This window comes from Anarhichas minor, unplaced genomic scaffold (genome assembly GCF_050575085.1).
Source record: "Anarhichas minor isolate MPS153535 unplaced genomic scaffold, ASM5057508v1 ptg000030l, whole genome shotgun sequence".
In the NCBI taxonomy this organism is placed as follows: domain Eukaryota; kingdom Metazoa; phylum Chordata; class Actinopteri; order Perciformes; family Anarhichadidae; genus Anarhichas; species Anarhichas minor.
In genome coordinates this window covers 5,615,949-5,622,846 of record NW_027466476.1, presented here as the reverse complement: position 1 = coordinate 5,622,846, position 6,898 = coordinate 5,615,949, and positions in this window count along the sequence as shown.

Here is a 6,898-nt window from a genome sequence, read left to right as displayed (position 1 = left end):
TTCTGCTGCCAACACCCACTGACATTGATGGGAAAGACCTGAAGTTACCTCGAGCACTGAATCAAAAAAAAACTTCACCATCAGTGCATGACAGAAATGCATCCTAAATTGAACAGTCTTCAACAAAAACAAATCGATGCGGCAAAATAAGTGTCTCAGTGAATTTGTCAGTGTGAAGATCAAAAACATCTTACTGTACTCCAGCTGTGGCGCATTACTGCGAGTTCTCAACCGCGTGAGATGAAGGCCCAGAGAGTGCAGCTTTTCTACTGTGACACTCTCCTGTCTCAACAACTCCTTTCAGCAGGGCAGGTAACCTCTAAAGCACAAGTGCATCTTCTCTGGAGCGGAGGTGTCAGTGTGGGTAAGAGCCTGTATATGAAAGTATGCGAAGCCTGTCCATGGACAAACATAGGCAAAAGTTAAATTGCCAAAATAAAAGACCATAAAACTGAGGCTCTCCAGTGAGTATTTAAAAACCTGTATTTTCTCTCCCTCATTTCGAGGTAATGTCCTCTTAATCTGTGCAAAGCCCGGAAGAATCTCACGGCGCTATCTGGGTGATTAAAAAGTGGTTCCTCGGCTGGCGGTTTGGGAACTGCAATTAATCTCAAAGATGTGCACAGCCTCATGAAGGTGGGCAAGGACCTCACAGAAAAAAAGAACTGAATATTGGAAACACACAAACATTCAAATCTCAAACTGTAAGGGGTTAGGGGGGTTGTTGATGTGAATCAATACTTCCTAAGCATCTCAGAGTATTCAAAGCTATTAAATATTGAATCGTGTTCTTGAGAGATAAAACATGCTTTTCAAAGCAGCAAAGCACTTAGACTTTAAATTTGATCTAATAATTACATTATGGCCATATCATAAGCTTTCTCACTGTTGAATAGGAGACAACCAACATGCTAGCGCCATGTTTAAGTTATTTTATTTACTGACAGAGTGGTAATTGCAGTGAGAAGGTTTTCAGTGGAGTAGACTTTGATATGTGTTACTGAAAAGCAGATTATTTCTTCACTTTCAACAATCTCCCGGCATGATAAATGTCTTGGAGAAAACCAAAAATGTTTCTGCAAACCACGTTTACGCTGAACGTCGACATTTTTGTATTCGGTCAGAGCAAGTGAGGTGGTATATAGAGCGACCGTAATTTAAAGTTACGAAGGCCTGAACACACAACTATAAACCCGGTCAGTGGTGACTAAAACAGACAACAGGAACATTTCATAGCCTGTTGTGGTCGTAACAATAATGACGTAATAAACGGTCTATTTGGCTTCAAATGTTTAACAGACAAACCCAATATTACTTGTGTGCTACCATACCAAATGTTTTCCCATTTCCAGTATTTGCACTAAGCTAATCAGCTGCTCACTGTGTCTTCATATTTACTGAATGTACGTGAGACTTTTCATTCATCTCATATTAATAGGTCTGTTATCTTTAGTGTATGATCACCTGAAATCAAGAATCGTTGTATTTTCTTCACCTTAGAATGAGCTGATCCTCTTCACAGAGCTGGCAGGTTTAACACAGAACTGTCAAGCCAAACTCTGGCTCTAGATCGGGCCATTCGCATTTTCACATTTTAGCGTCTGCCACCGTAGTCCTCCTACATGCTTGGCACACGGGAGAAGTATCAGTTTGTTGCATTCTGTAACCTCCCTGCTAGATGACGACTAATCCTACACACTGCACCTTTAACTCTACGCAAGAAAGCAAAGCGTTTTACCCCAGATGGCTAAATATCCCTTTGAAAGAGATCCCCATATGGTGTCATTTACCACTTGATTGATTATACCACTGACAGCAATGTTCTTTACAAATAATCTATCTGGTATTGTAACAAACAGTCTTGCAGCCACAATCCGGTCAGCCTAATGTGATCATTTGTTCGGCGCCCAGAAGACACAGAGCGGTGTACTGATGAGCTGGCCTCAGCCCTGCTGCAGCGAGCTTGCTTGCCCGCTGATAACAGGGCCGTAGCTGAAGGGAGAGAATACCATTACAAATAGCTTCATTATGTCTGTCAGATTGTGCAGCTGAGGTGGTACATCTCGATTGACCCGGCACTGCCTCGGCTCCCCTCTGGGGTCAGAGCATTGCCCCCTCCTGGAATAAAATGCTTCACTGCTCTTTCCAAAGGGACTGGCGCCCTGGCAACAAATATAAACGTGCGCACGCACACACGCATGTATGCACGCACACACACGCACGCACACAGAATTAATGGAGTTACACTCAAAGTGAATAAATTAACACAAATGCAGTCTGAGGTTACCAAGATCCCAAGTAAGCTCTAGATGAATTAAGCTAATGAATGTTAAACAGTGTGCATCGCTCCCAGTTACAAGCCTAATTCAGCAGTGACCGATTTATAGGAACTCCATTTAAACAAAATGGACCCGTGTTTGACATGATTACGTTATAGAACTGACACATTCTTTGGTGTTTATTTTCCTTTACCGGTTGTTACTGCAGCATATTTTTCAAGTAAACTCAAGTTTTACTTTTTACTGTCAAAAATAGTAACAATTGCTTTTACCCCTTTTCAGACATGGAGTCTTTGTTGGCTTCATCAATCTAACAGCTGTTTGACTCCTTTCTGGAAAAGTGTCACATGGACTCATCGTTACACAATATTTGCCTTTTGGCATGTGAAATTAGGCAATACAGATTTGCTAAATATGTTTTGGTGGAAATGTACTCTAATTGCTGGCTGGATTATGTTCATTGGAAACGTCATTTGAATCGAGCAAAGTCTTACTTTTTGCACCACACAGAATTCCACAGTTCCATCATGAACTGTGACTGAAGACACTATACCGGGTTTGTTTGTAATTCAGTTCTGCATTTCATTAGTTCATTATTATCTTGCTTTCTTATTTACCCACCATGTGTTCCAGAGTCTAAAGGAGGATGTGCCCAACCATTTCCTCTATTTATACACTGGATGACGTCAGCGCTGATGCTGAAATATATCTGGCTGTTACAGGGGATAGACATCAGTGTGTAGTTGTGTGCACGGGATGTTATGTTAAGCTAACTTACCTTTAGTATCAGTTGAGTTTTATTCAGTTAGCCAAGTTAACTGTTTGTTTTTCTGTACAAATGTTCTTGAATCTGCCTCCTACCACTTTCCCAGCCACACCAGTCAGGCTTCCTCACATGTTGCAAGAGCAAACTGAAAGTAACTGAAAACTACATCACCAGTGAATGTGATTTTCTGTAAGAACATTTTAGAACTTGTGGATACATTCATTAAAACGTTTCCTTATGCCTTATTCATTATGTTAAAAAAAAATGTCATAGGTATTTGTAATATTTATTCTGCTGCAAATTAATGTAAATTTCTGGCAGACAGGGCAATTACTGCATCAAACATACTTAGCTTGTGTAGCTCTACCTTCAGAGTTAAATCTGAAGCTTCAAGATGACCTTAATCAAGGTGAAGCTTCACACACATTATAGCTAATTAAGAAAGTTGGAATCTTGTGCGTGCCTTTATTGACAACATCACTGACAATTTAGAAAATGTAGTCGACTATTATGAAAAGATAACTCTGGACAGATTACAGTGTAAGTCTCTATTTTCTTCTACTTATTTGTTATAGGTTACCACTACACATTCAAATAGGGAAGGATGGACCGCAATAATTGGTATATTTTTAGCGACGGTGAGACTCTACATAGTATCAAAGATACGTGTAAACAGCATAATCCAAATAAGACCTACACCGAAGTATGGCCAATAGCTGGATTACTCTGTGTGTGTATTAGCAAAGCCACTGTTATCCTGCACAGGCAGGAGGAGGAAGAGGAGAAAACCCGCAGGAGGCAGAAGAGGAGGAGGTGGAGGAGAAAGAAATTAGCCCCATACGTAAGAGGCATTGATTGAACTACTGCATGTCCGCCCTCATTCATAAACAAGGATAACCTGCGACACGCTTGTGGACGATGAGAAATGCTGGCATGCATCCCAGAAACATCTGTGAAAAACCCTGCAATAAGGGTCTAATCACACAATAACAGAAAACAAAACGGCAGAAAACAAAGCTAGAAATCAAAGATTTACACTTAACAGGTGCATAGTGAGTATTGGCAGAAACTTAAGGTCATTTGCCACATTTGAATTTGGAAAGCTCTTTTTTAGCGCTGTGACAATGTTTTATAAGAAACATGATTACACACACAATGTACTGTATTGATCGGGGCGTCTTTGTGGCGCAAATGGCAGTGAAATAGGTCTAACAGAGCAGAGATAACACATCATTCAAGTCTCACACAGAACCACAGAATCACATGAGCTGAATCTCGCTCCTGATAACAAAGATAATGTTCAAACACAGATTTTAAAATGGATATCAGCTTTCATCGTTCTATCGTATTACCACAATCGAATCAGAACAAAGATAGATATGCTTCATGCTTTCAAAAACAACAGGCAGACAATATGCTCTGGAATTTGGGATTGTATTGTTTTGCAGAGTAAATGAGCCAAATGATTCCTGACATGGAGTCAATAGCACATAGCTGCCCGACACGGTAGCAGTAATCAAAGAGCATTTTGGGAATGACAATTACAGAACTGTCTGGGGAAATAAAGGCAAACTAAGGACACGGCCATCCAATTACAAAATGATGTATGTACAGCATCCTCATCACAGCTGACGCCCACAGCGAGAATGGCCCGTTACTGTGAGGCTCCTCGGCTGGTTGAGAGACAGCAGCTGTAGGGTTCACCAAAACAAAACAAAAGTTAGGCTCATGTCTGAATGTCTTAGCTGGGAAGGAGTGAGAGCATGCTTGCTTAGACAGGAGGCCTCATTCTAATCACTTTGATCAAAGTGCTGACAGTTAAATCGGCAACAGACTTCTCAGACTGCGTAAATCCCAAACGTAAGTTGATACAAACAAAGAATTCCTAATTAGCGTTAAGATCACAGAGGGTGTGTGAAACAACGGAGGTTGCAATGATTCAGTTTCGCAGCGTCAGTCGAGCAAGGTTGAATCTGGCATGCATTAGCAGACGCCCGCACTTGTTTTCCACACTCAGGCATCTTATTTTGGGGCATCCTCCAGGGCACAGCACCGCACAGAGAAGCATGGCGCATGACTGGAGAAGTCTGATTACCCATACTGATGTGCAGTCTGGCTCACACCGGCTTGATCTCTCTGGGAGCTGTGAGGTGAGTTCATGCTGCATGTGATCCCCGAAGATGCCCCACCGAGTCAGGCTGCTCCACCCTTCTTTCTGCCAAAATACCTTAAAACAAGGAGACTCCTTGGGTCTCCACGCTGCATGAGATCACACACTTAAAATAGAAACATGAGTCACTGTAACCACCAAGCACTGTAAACATACAGGAATTAGTCTCAGGGCCATTACAGCTACAGCTAATACAGACAAACACAACAGCTCCTCGCATTTCATGCAATGGAACTGTGTAGTAGGGCTGTGTATTGACAAGATATATATGTAAGCAAGGCTTTTGTATGAAATGCATCAATAAACTTGTCTTGCCTTGACCATTCCTAAAATGCTTGTGAAATTACAAAGAGTAAACAGATAATTAGAGCGTCTTTTTACATTGAAATCTCTTCTCAATGTACTTGTTGAGATGTCAAATATTCATGTTGGCACCATGCAACTTTCAGTAGAAAATCAAAAACTGTCAACATGAACATTGACCAGTATTGTAGATGAGAGGTGTGTCGATGTGGTGGGAAACCAACTGTTCCTCTGTACACACTATTAGCCGTTTACACCAGTGGGAAATAAGTGAAGCATGTGATGACGAAATGAAGTAGTAAAAATCAGCAGAACAAATTAGTTTTCAGACAATGTGTTACTTTATAGTTCAATAAATGTCTCCCAAACTGCCCTTAAAATGGGATAAAGGATGCACAATGTACTTCTGAAAGATAATTTATTCCCCATGGCAATATGACAAAGTAACACTACACAACCATTCAACGGGCACTGTTCTATTGTCAAACAGGCAGCAGTGCATAAAGTGAAATGAATGGTGAAACTTTGGCACACCGAGAGTTGCCTTTGTTTGTACTTGAGCCTTTGAGTGGCTCATGGAACATAGACTGCTGATAAAGTGCTTGCATCCATCCCCTTCTGTCTTGAGCCATCTGGATCCAGGCGGTGCCATGGCAGTCATCCTGCCTTCATCTCCCCTTCAGGGCAGCAAATTACCACCAGCCAAATGCTGATACATTTTGGATGTGGCCAGTGAATCTGTCTGCTCCACCAACCACTGTGGCAGGTTACCATTCAGAGGTTATCTTCTATTCTAAAAATCTAGTTGATTGGCAAAATATTCAAAATTGTGGTTCGAATTTGAAGGCTGGACGAGTCAGTGTAGCTTCCTTCTCTATTGACTTGTGGGCTCCATGTCAAAGCAGGTTCCCTGATCCCTTGTTGTTGCGGTTGCCTTTGTGGTCTGAGACTAACGTTTTGTACAAGCAGCATAACTCCCTGTATTGCATCAAAGCATCAATAATGCATTCACTCATAATCATTTGCTTAATTTCAGCCTTCGTTGGCTGAGATAATCACCTCCTCTGAATCAGCTCTCCATCTTGGATGATTTGAACTCATTATTTCACCACTTGCTCTCTGTGAGAAATGATTCGGCCTCTGCATCACTTCCATGGTTTGGCTTCTCAACATAGTGAGATTCACTGTTTTATTTTTTTCTCCTCACTTTTATGGAACAGACATGGGAATCTGGCCAGCTCCTGTTCAGCACTCACAATTTGTATGGCCTCAGTAGACGCGTGCTTACAAGGCAGATGACAGGAAAAGCAGGGGTGGCCATGCATACACAGATGAAACCCATTCTGCTGCACCTCAGCACTTGTTGACGATGCCAGCTGC